A 12462-nucleotide genomic window follows, 5' to 3' on the forward strand; every position below is an offset into this window, starting at 1 on the left:
TATGAAACTGGATGCCGTACCCGGAATGTGGGATTTTTGACAGGTTTGATTTTTAAAGATTACTGTCATGATAAACCGTATTTACTATTTGTCTGTTTGTCTCTTTCTTTTTTAGCCATGGTTTTGTCAGTTTATTTTGTAGACCTATGAGTTTGACTGTCGATTTTATTCTTTCGCACCTCTTTTGTGAGCTGTTTCTTTATCTCGGATGCATACGTGCCGAATTGATAAAATAATAACTAGTACCGGTTACAGAAAATTGGTACCGGCGTTAATGTTATCTTTTCTGATATCATTTACTAAATCACTCATACGTATATCCTCAAAATATAGAAGAAGAAAAATATAAACACTGCTCTATCGGATTAAAATATCCTCTTTATATCACATATATACAGGATAGCATATAATACTAGTATCTGAAATATGGACTTGACCACCAAAGCGAAATCTAACCTTGTTCTCTGATCCATGAAATGAGGTCGAGGTCAAATGAAATTGTGGCTGTCTGACGGGTATGAGGTACGCCCATACCAGATATATTTATCCTATTATACTCATATAATAAGAGAGAACTTGAATTCACGCAAGTTACAAAAATTCTTAACCTTTTTTCAAGTAGTTTATACTGAACCATAAAAATGAGGTCAATGGCAATCGACATATGACAGATGGAAACTTCGTATCATAAGGTCATCTCTCAACAAACTTAAGTATGAAGCATCCAGATTTTCAACCATCTAAACTGATAAAAAGCTTCGAAGAAGTTAGTTAACGCCGCCGTCGCCGCTTCCGGATCACTATAAAGATGTCGAGCTTTTTGAGACAATACAGTCACAGGCTCGACAAAAAAAAAACTATGTTGTTGCCTGACATTTGGGGTTGCTCAACAATATCATTGTTTTATATGTTCCTGATCGCTTGATTGATTGACCTAGCGCTATCTTCAACTTTCACGTGTTTCATCATCTATTAAACTTTTTCATTATAGATACATGTATTCAGATATTACAAAAAGCCATCTATAATTCAAGCATTCAACAATGAGCAAAGCCCATACCACATAGTCAGCTATAAAAGGCCCAGAAATAAAAAAATGTAAAACGATTCAAAAGAGAAAGCTAACGGCCTTGTGTATACGTATGTACAAAAACATTAATGAAAAACAAATTTTTACACATCAACAACCGACAACCACTGAGTTACAGCCTCCTGACTTTTGTCAGGAACATACATACATAATTTTGCGGATTGAACGTATTAGCGGGATCCCTTCCCTACCCCTTTAATTCGAGACAGTGGTACCACCTTTTAGAAAATCGTTTGAAAAAAGCAGGGATAAAACGGATGCTTGTTAAAAAAACGGAATTTCATCGAAACAGCGCTTATGTCAAATATTGTATGATCTTCCATGTCGTACACGACTGGAGCCATGATTTCTTAATAAGGTAAACTATGATTTTTGTTTATCTCTTTTATTAATAATAATTTCAGGCAGGTCGATTCTTCTGTCTCCTGCTTTTAATATCTGAAAAAAGAAATAATTGTAGTAAATTAAAATGGCTAATAATTTTGAGAAGTATCGTTTACTCTACCTTCTATATCGTTTTTGGTCAATAGAGGTCTTAAATATATTTGTTTAAAACACAATTGAAAATAAAATTAATTGGTTTATCAAGTTGGCTGACTTTGTATGATAAATGTCCAGTGGCAAGTAGTATATACATAATTAATTTTGGAAATACATACCGTAGTAATTCTTTATATTTTTAATCCTTAGATTTTTGTCTTTTTTGAAGTTTCTTGTCCTTTTTCTTGTCAAACAATCGATATCGTATTCTGTAAATCTACAATACAACAATAGTGGGAGATATTATGGACATAATTGTGCAAATCGTGATACAAGCATGAAATTTGGTATAAAGGTTAACTAAATGATACTTATAAAAAATCCGCTGCTGGCCAGAAAAAATAATCATCTTTTCAAGATGGCCACCACACTTTTTGAAAATGGCGTCATAACAAATTAGCCAATATTTGTTAATCCTTTGAAAGGTGTGTTATATGTAAAATCTATTGTTAGATTTGATAAAAAGAAAATGACAGTTCATAAATAACAACTAGATAATACATTAATGAAACGAAAGGTGACTTCCGGTTTCAAAATGTCGGCTAACGAGTCAAAAATTTCGATTTTTTTTACTTTCCAGCAATTTTACAAGGGATTTTAATCCTTGAAAGATGTGATATGTATAATTCAATGTAAGATATGATAAAACATTAAAAACAGCTCCTTAGTTCGACAAAAAAACACATAACTGAAGAAAAATAGTGGTTTCCGGTTCCAAATTAGATGCAAATACGTAAAAAATATTTTAATAATTTTCATCAACTTAAAAAGTAATAACACAAGCATGAAATACAAGCATGCAATTTGATATACAGGTGGACTAAACGATAATTAAAAGAAATCAGGTGCTGGCCATACCAAATTTCCATTTTTTCAAGATGGCTACCGATCATTTTGCAGACGGCGTCATATCAAGTTGTAAATCTTTGAAAGTTGTGTTATAGGTATAATCCAATGTAAGGTATTATTAAGCGTAAATTACAGTTCCTAAAGTACGGAAAAATAACACATAAATGACAAAAAAGAGTGATTTCCGGTTTCAAATGGCGGCAAATGTTTTGCAAATGTATTTTTTTATAATTTTCATCAACATAACAATTGATATCACATTCTTTGTTAAGATTAAATGCCTAGTTTTTGTTAGAAAGACAGGTTCGTTATCTTAAAATTATCGGACAGTAGCCAATAACAAAACTCGTACAAGGAAGGACAGAACGGTAGCATTTACAGTCACCAACACAACTGGATCTTTCGCCTCCTCATTTCAAAGGTTCCCGACAGGAGGATGCAACTTTAACAGTAGCCGAAGAAGTCCTCAATTCTTTTCTTTCATCCAACCCAAGTGTTCATGCATTGGTACATAAATCAGGCTGAGCCCAAACTTATCCTCCTTGATACGCTGCTCTTTGAATGTGCTCCAAAAAAAAAAACTCTTGTAGGCTGAACTACATCACAATGCCGCTGCTTCCTGGGTAAAAATTTACAGTGCCTCGTTAACAGCAAATAGTGATGTTGTTCTGTCATACATGATGCAAACAAATGCTTATTTTATGTCCTTGTATGTGTCTTTATACTTGAGCAAAGAAATAAGTACGTCCCTTACATGTTGAAATACATTCACACATTCTTAATACTACTACATCTGTGTCGGTGCTACCTTAAATTACCGTCCTACAACAATTTTCATAATCATTCCGAACATGAACGAACATTCGTATGTCTGCTTCTCCATGTTTACAAGGGGTAGCTGGAAGGTATCCTTATTAGTCTCTACAGACGCATTTCTGTCGGCAAGACACTTGCAAAATTTCGTTTCGTTGTCATCTTCATAGAGAAAACTACTCCAGAACCCAACTTTTGTCTTCTCACATCTAGCCTTTCAATGATTCATTTAGTAAATCTAACGCAAAATCTACTCTTGAATACTTATCGATTCAAAAATTTATTTAAGGCCGTAAAACACAATTGCAAAATCATCCAATATTGATTCCCTACAAGGTGGCCTGGAATTAACTATTGCTGCTCTATCAACGATAAATGAGTCAGAATTTGGATCTGCAAATTACAAAATATTTCAAGTTTATCCATTTGCACCGATTTAATACCACTGTTTAAAATGACATCCGAAGACAAAAACGGAGGAGCAGTTTGTCTTTATGGATTAAGAAATATTCAAAATCAATTTGTCCACTGCGACAAAAAATAAAGGTATAGAAAAGATATCTAAGAGCTATAGCTTTATTTTTTACAAAAACGTTTACAGTTTTATTTTACCGACATGATAGGAGTTGTTCTTTTTAATCTGGTTATAAGAAACCGGTTCTCTTTCGTGTTGTATTTGCTTCAAACTATCTTCAAATTATTTGCCTTTGATCTTTTTAAAGAAACCCTTGTGTGTTCATTAAGTCGTTCATCTATTATAGAATGCCTCAAAGCACTAGATCTTGCAAATATATCTGATAGTCTACTGACTTCTGGTCTAGCTACCATCAATACATCTGAATGAGGTCTTCGGTTAAAACTATGACAACACATCGCCCTTTACAATTGCATTATTCTGTTCTTGTCTGATCAATTGTGTTATAAGAAAAATATTTTCTGGTCTTACGTACAGTAAAATTATCATTTTCAAAATCAATTGCCACCCGTGGGTGACTTAAGAGAAGGGAAGCCATATCTCGGAGAAGGTCGGTCGCGATCGAGAATATGTTACACGATCAAGACCTAAATGAATACAGTATCATGCTTTATATGGACTGTTTGTACAAAATCTTACTCATGAAATAAGCATACTACCAAATTCACAAGAAGTTCTTATTTTATATTTGAACGCCAGGAATTGAACTGTGGTAGAGATGACTATATTTTCTTACGCCAATCTATCAAATCATTGAACGTCACAAAGCCATGACATGATTATAATTTCTGTGTTTAGCTTTCTTAAGCCGATATATACCTTTCAAGCTAAAACACATAGAGTTATCTGATGCGCGTGTCTAGTCCTAGGTACATTTGAACATACATACAAGAATATGCCGTTCTAGGTGTTGCAATGATGGTTTTAGTGAGAACACATGACACATGTGTCCATCTACCTTCACGTAATATATCACCCAGAATTTTATAACAAGTCATTTCAATGTGAAATCCACCTTACATGACGATAAACTTATCTTCTCTGTACAAATCCGGCAATTCCCACTGAATATTCATTAACAAAAGTGGCTGATCTGCCGTTTCTATTGATGTTTTCCTCGTTTTAACCACATTTCCGTCTTATCCATCAAATACCTGATCATTGCAACTGAAATGGCTTGTTTTTAAACAGTAGCATCATAGATTTTACACTTACTTGCTGTTTAGAGTAATGAGATGAACTACCATTTATATCAGTTTGCCCTGGTATTGCATACAAATCACTCAATATGTCTATAAATAAATTGCGCATGCGCAAAATTGTTAAATCATGTTTGTCATTACCTTGAAAATGTTATCAAACCAAATCATAATATCATTGAAAATCCCAAATCACTTATTTTATAGTAAATAGTTTAAATATTTTTTAATGAATTTTGTTACATTTTCGCGCATGCGCAAACTCTGTATGTGTCAAATATTCATGTCTAGTGAATTACTCACATGTAAAGAAAGTAGCTACCAAACCTGACAGCTGTTTTTTACTAAAAGAAGGTACACGAAAAGTTTTCCAGAAAAAATCAGTTTTTTCAAACTGAAAAAACAGCCATTTTAGAAAACGGCGGTGGACATCTTGAAAAATGATTTTTTTGAATGGCCAGCAGTTGTTTCTTTAAAAGTATATAATAATGATGCTTTGTGGTAATTTTCATGCTTGTATCATCATTTGCACAATTCCCTCGATTTTGCCTGCTAATATCTTCCACTACAAGACTTCAATTTAAAGTAAACAAAAACAGATTATCAGCTTTGCAAATATCAAGGTTTTTTTTTAGAGATGTAAACTTAACAGATCATACATGTATGTGTTGCGGTAATAGTAATTATATTTACAAGCAAGATTTCTAAGGTGTTCTTATATGACCATTCACAAACAAATATACGTAAAGCTGACATAACAGCTATATAGTCATTATCACAAACAAATAACAGGCTTAAAAAGTGGAAACTTCTGTATCTGTTATAATATTTTAATTTTTATATTTTTTTTTCATCTGTTATAAACTATTTCCTTTGAAACTGTACACAATAGTCAGTATTTTGTTTCTGTTTTGCCTTGTTAAGATATCATTAACAGTTAAAAAAAAATGGACTGTGATGCCAGTTTTTACACATAATTACCAGATGAACAAGAGGCCAACACAAGCACCCTTCTGGTTGAACCTGCTCCACTGTGGTCACATTCTCGTCATTAGCAATATTGTCGTCTGGCGTCCACTCCCTACAGACGACAGGAATCCAGACATTTTCACAGGAGGTTTGACAAATGAATCATTGGTTCTTTCTTGTCCTTCATTCAAGGCGACAGTGTCCGTTTCCGTCTTCTTCGGGTCCGTTTTTGTGTTACCAGAATCGATTGGTGATATGGAAGATTTATGTTCAATTGCAAATTGCTTTACAACAAACGCGCAATTTCTTCTACTCTTAATTTTATTTTCAGCGTCATCATGGATAAAATCTTCTATATAACGATTGTAGTTAGTATCATGTAGCTTGAATGAAAAGCTTAACCGTTTTGGTGTTACCTCAGTTGCAAATCTTTTGGCGCCTTCACTTTTTTTTGAGTCCTCTGTCTTCTTTTGTAATCTAGTCTCACTCTGAATAGTGTTTTCCATATTTTCACCTTCTTCTTTTCCCTCATCGATTTCGAAACATTCACTTCTACAATATGCGATTGGAAAACTCATAATTGCTGCAAAATGAACACCGTCGTACAACAAGTCGTTTGCAGACCATTTATATAGCCTAAGCAACAACAATCTTACAACGTCATCATTCTTTTTATGACGTTCGGTCATTATCACTCTAAACATAACACTTTACATCCGTATTGTTTTGTATCTTCGAAGTGTTTGCTGCCAAATAAATTTCACTTTCAATGTTGCAAAAAACTTATTGGGCTACTGTGCATTATATATGTATACACCACTCAAATTGAGTGATGGAGTTAAAGTCAATGCAAAACTGCAAAGTTATAACATTTGGCAAACATCTGACAGAAAATGATTTCAAAACAATTTCAATAACGTTTTTTGCATGATTTTTAGTACAAGCTCTCTCAAGTGTTTGCGAAATATATGTAACGCAAAAGGTTTGCAATAACGCAAACATTTGCGATGTAAGGCAAACATTTGTTTTATCTTATTTCTTATTGAAGATTTAAAGGAAACATCATGCAGTTATTGATGGAGGAAGCTGTTTATATTAAAATTATCAGACACCTTTGTAGTCACTGCAAAGTAAAATGCTTGAATATTAAAGAAAGAACATGTGAAAAGGTTCTAGGTATTTGTATTGATGCATCTCTATCTTGGTCTTCTCATATATCGATTATATGATAAACAAAAAGTTAACTCTTGCTTTATTAAAAAGAATTAAAAAATTTAAACCACAAAGCTATACAAATGTACTATAACGCTAATGTTTTACATCTTAAATTATTGTTGTTCAATATGGGGCAACGTATGTCATACGCTTATCCAGGAATTACTCTTAACCGGAAATTTACCTTTATCCAGGAACGTATATATATAAGTCCTTGCTATGTCCAATTACCCTTATAAACCAGGGAAGAAACATATTCTGTGATAATTTTTCAACAAAGCAAAATTTGTAAAGTTTTTCTTTTTAATTAAATTTACAGTTAGTTAATAAGTATTTAAATAATATTGGTAATAAAGTATTTCGATTATTTTGAATAATGCACTAAAATTTAAGTAATTCTTCTTTGCAAAGGGAGAATATATTAAAAATTTAATTTCATGGAATGGGAGACAACTGCAACTTATTACTCTTAAACGGAAACGCGTTTTGTTTTGAGAAATATTTAACTGTGTTACCATCTGATCTAAGAATGTATTTATGTAAATTCCGTTGCCTTAGTAATAAATTGCCCATTGAAACGGGGATATTTTTTAATATTGATAGATCTGAAAGACATTGTAATCTTTGTAATGTTAATGAACTTGGTGATGAGTTCCATTACTTATTCAAATGTACCTTTTTCAACAATGTTAGAGCTAATTTTTTACCTTTAGATATATGTAAAAACCCAAATGTTTTGTTTAAAGAATTGATGAATACCTCAGATTTATTCACACTTACTGGAATAGCAAAATTTTGTAAAAGTGTTATTAAAACCTTTTAATACATGTGCTTAATCATGTTACTACATTTTGTACTTCCTGTCAAATATCTGTATTAATTATATATACTATTATATGCACCTTTGTTAACCATGTTCTAATGTAAATATGTAAATATGTTCATACTTTTATAGTTTGTTAAAAAAATGTGATACTAACATACCCCATGTGGGGGCTTTAGTGAAATAAAATGTCTTATGTATTTTGTCTTATGTCTTATGTTTCCTCTTATTCAGAAAATGTATGACTTATTTTTAACACAGGAGGGCATTTCCAATATTTAATCAACTAAAAATAAATAGATATAAATGAACAGTCAAATTTAAAGTATTTTTATTTTCTAAATAGACTTGTAGCTGAATAGTCGATTTTTTTTTGTCATTCTCATCTATAATGAGACAATAATTTGAGTTCTCTTTTTTGGGGGGGAGGGGGGGGGGGTGCAAAAAGATTTAGAAATTTGTCTCTGTAACTGAATACTGTTTTACATATAAAAATGTGGATCTTTAATTTAAAGATCTGTTTTGTAATAATGTGCTAAATTCAAAAAGATAATTTTCCTTGTTGGAATGCTGTCTGTACGTGTTGTACAGTATGTTTCAGTTACAGAATGTTTATTCTAGATTTTGTAATGATTGTAATATACATACATGGTAAATGTTTATCATTAAACTAATAATGTGTACATGTGCATACATGCAAAATAATTGAAAGACCTGATTTAAACTAAAATGTACATATTGTAAAAATGTAATTTACTATTCAACAGAAAAATATAAAAATCTCTGAAACACTAATTTTCTTTCTTTCTTTTGTTTTGAATCAAAGACAAAATATGTGCTGGGCACTTTGAATGCCAAATTATATGTAAAATACTTGAACAAATGTCTGTGTAAAATGACAGTTCCAATATTCTATATAGTTACATAAAAATAATGTATATGATACATATCTCTATATTTAAGACTGATATGGGGGTTGAATATAGGGGTACATATAACCGGGGTGATAGCCATAAGGGCCTAGAGTACCAGATTGGAATGTATCAGCTCTTTCATTGTGTCTGGCATTGTTCTGATATTGTCTCTATATGTATCTCTATGTGTTGGTCGATAACCATTTATAGAACCTGAGTCAACCTTTCTTGTTACCTGCCTGAGGTCTAATTTTAGACACTTGCCAACAGATGATTTGATATTTGCACCAAAATTTTTTAAAACTTCATTTGACAAATGGATTCCATATTGTGAGAAAAATTTCCTGATTGGGTCCCCCCGAATACAAAAACCTTGATTCTCACATATTGACACTAAATTAACATTCATAAAAGAATATTGAATAAGGATAATGTAATGTTTGATCTTTTCATTTAGTGATCTATCTTTAACTGTTAAGAATGGTAGCGAAATAACAATTTCGGTATTTGCATGTTTGTCTTTAATGTTATCAACTAAATCCTTGCATAATTTGACGCATGATTCTGGGTCTAGATTCCTGAGATCCTTGGTGAAAGTGTGGATAAAGATACTATCAAACTGTTGTTCACATTCGCTTAACTTATCCTTGGCTACTTCAAAGAAATACACATTAAACTTGCTGACTTCACATCCATTTAGTAAATAGATAGTCCTTAAAAGTTTTTGATGTGTGAGTTTCCTACTACTGCTACTTGTTTTAGTGGTTTAGTAGCACTTGTAGGTTTATAGTTGTCCGAGTTTATAGATATTGTGTCTTCATCCAATAATAGCGGCTGAAATATATTCTGTATATCAATTAAATACGTGTTCTCCTGTGTATGTTTCCTGGTGTTATTTTCTAATCGGCTTGATGGTTGTCTGGGGCTGTTATTCTTGTGAGATACATGATTGTTTTTTTCGTCGTTCTTTTTAATCTCATTTGATTTTTGCACATATAAGCATGGCTTCACATGTAGTTTTTAAATGTATCCGTCATTTCAGTAGTTTTTAAATGTATCCGTCATTTCAGTAGTTTTTTTCAATGATCTTACCTATGGCATCAGTAGGCTGTCTTGTGTCTGAGTTATGTAATCAATTTTCTGTGTTAACGTTCACAGATTTTGTTTTCATTTTCTAATTTAGCTTTGAGTGTTGCATTCTCTTTTCTTAGGTTTAGAACTTTCTGGTCTATATTCTGGTGTTGGATTTTAATTATGTTTTCAATTTTGCTATCGAAATATGGTCTTTCAGTTTCACATTTACTGTCAATTTCATCTAGTTGTTTAGATAGCTGATTGCGTTTTGTTTTTTGATTTTACCATGTGGTTATGGACTTTCCAAATTGAAGTTCAGTTTTTTTGTGATTTTACTTTTTAGTTGTTTACCTCTTGCAAATTTATAGTCTTCGATCTGTGACTGAAGTAAGCTGATTTGGTCATATTTGCAGGATTCATGTGTGTTTGTAATGGCTTGAACGACACTCATCTCTATTCTAGATACTATTTCAAGGGTATCATCTTTATTCATGCACTTGGTGCAATTCTCTGTATTTACATTTTGTGCATTATTAGATTCAATGGGTTCCCATTTATCTTCAAATTGTTGTGGAATTTTTTGACAACTTTCACATGTGTACTTTCTTGAGGATGGTTTCAGTATAAAAAGTTGGTAGCTAGGGAGACAAGTGCATTTATAGTGAGTCCATTTGGTGCATTTGCTGCATAAAATCATAAATTCGTCGCATACTTGTTCACATATATATGGTACATTTTGGGATGATTTTATTTTGTATGTCATCTGTTAATGTCTGAGTATTTGTTTGTTCATTGAGCATAAGCGTTTTGGGGTTAGTTTCTTCTTCGTTATCCGATAGTGGTTCATGTAGGGCACAATTATTGTCCGAATCGTCACCTTCTTGTTCGTCAATGCTACATGTATCTTTGGTGCAATGGACGCCATTGCATTTATGACCAAAATGTTCTGGGGTTTTAGGGTTTTCAGTTTCTCCAAACACTGGTATTTGATTGCAGGCTGAGAATGTTAAACCGGCTGGTAAGAAATTTACATTTACATTTCTGGTTCGATTCCTGTTCCGGGATGCAAATTTCAGGGACTGAATTTTCGGCTCTCCCTTGACACACTTTGCGAATATAGTCTTGAGGAAACAATGATAGTCTGCCAGAAGGGGTCGATAAATGGCTGACCGTGTTAAGAGAGAGAGTCATACATCTTGCACGTAAAAGACACCCATGTAGATTTCGAAAAAGAGTAGACTAATGCCGCTACAAGGCAGCAATTGTACCCGAAAAGTAAAAGGGATTAATAAAAGTTGCAAAACTTGTTTCCCAGTCCACTATAAATAAATATGATTAAACTAACTTAACATGGAATGATTCCCACTTCTCTCTCCCTTACACTTTTTTGTCAGTGGGACATAGATTGTCCCCTGTTTCATTCCCTCTTCATATGCCTCCCGTCCTGTAATTGCCTTTCCTCCTCTTTGTTTTTTTTAAACAATTTTATTTATATTTCACTACCCTCGTCCCTTGGTTTCCGCCTGACTCCCAACTCCCTCTAACCTAACTCCCACTCATTCCAAGGCCTCGATTTAAGAATCATGTCCAACTCAGGGTCGGATTGCCGGGGGCGAGAGTTGGAACCCCCTTTCTTCTTAGTTTGGAACACCACTATACAAGGTATATTTACAATACATAACAGATCCTGTTAGTATGGTTCCCATCACTGTTATTGAGGGGTGAACATGTGTTTGTTCCCACTTCCGTCTCCCCTTTCTTTTTTGTGAAGCATGTATTTTTCGTATGTCACTACCCTTATCACCTGGTTCCCTCCGACTCCCAATCCTCCAGAACGTTACAATTCCAAACCTCCCAAACCTACAAAAAAATATTTAAATATCATTTCATCTCGGCCTCTAGTAAGTGTTCTACAATTTATCTGTCAGTGCTCTTAACTAGTTCATTAACTATTATTAAAGAGCTTATCATGAACTATTTTAACCTACAGAATTAGACTATTTACCGGATTTTAATCACAGAAGCAACACGACGGGTGCCACATGTGGAGCAAGATCTGCTTACCCTTCCGGAGCGCCCGAGATCACCCCTAGTTTTTGGTGGGGTTCGTGTTGTTTATTCTTTAGTTTTCTATGTTGTGTCACGTGTACTATTGTTTTTCTGATTGTCTTTTTTTCATTTTTAGCCTTGGTGTTGTCAGTTTTGTTTTAAATTTATGAGTTTGACTGTCCCTTTGGTATCTTTCGTCCCTCTTTTGTAATAAAAAATATGAACATAGTGGTATAAACCATTTTTGGAGTGTAAAAAATTCTTTGGATGTTTTAGATAAATTACGGGCTTTTGATGGTACTTTTGACTCTGTTAATAGTTTTGATTTTTCTACTCTGTACAATAAAAAACAGAAAATAGCCAAATAGCAGTGCATTGCTCAATGTAGATATATTTGCTGAAACTCATGCAATCAGGGCTAGCATTTTGAACATATATTTTAATGGAACCCA

This window comes from Mytilus trossulus, chromosome 12 (assembly GCF_036588685.1).
Source record: "Mytilus trossulus isolate FHL-02 chromosome 12, PNRI_Mtr1.1.1.hap1, whole genome shotgun sequence".
Lineage (NCBI taxonomy): Eukaryota > Metazoa > Mollusca > Bivalvia > Mytilida > Mytilidae > Mytilus > Mytilus trossulus.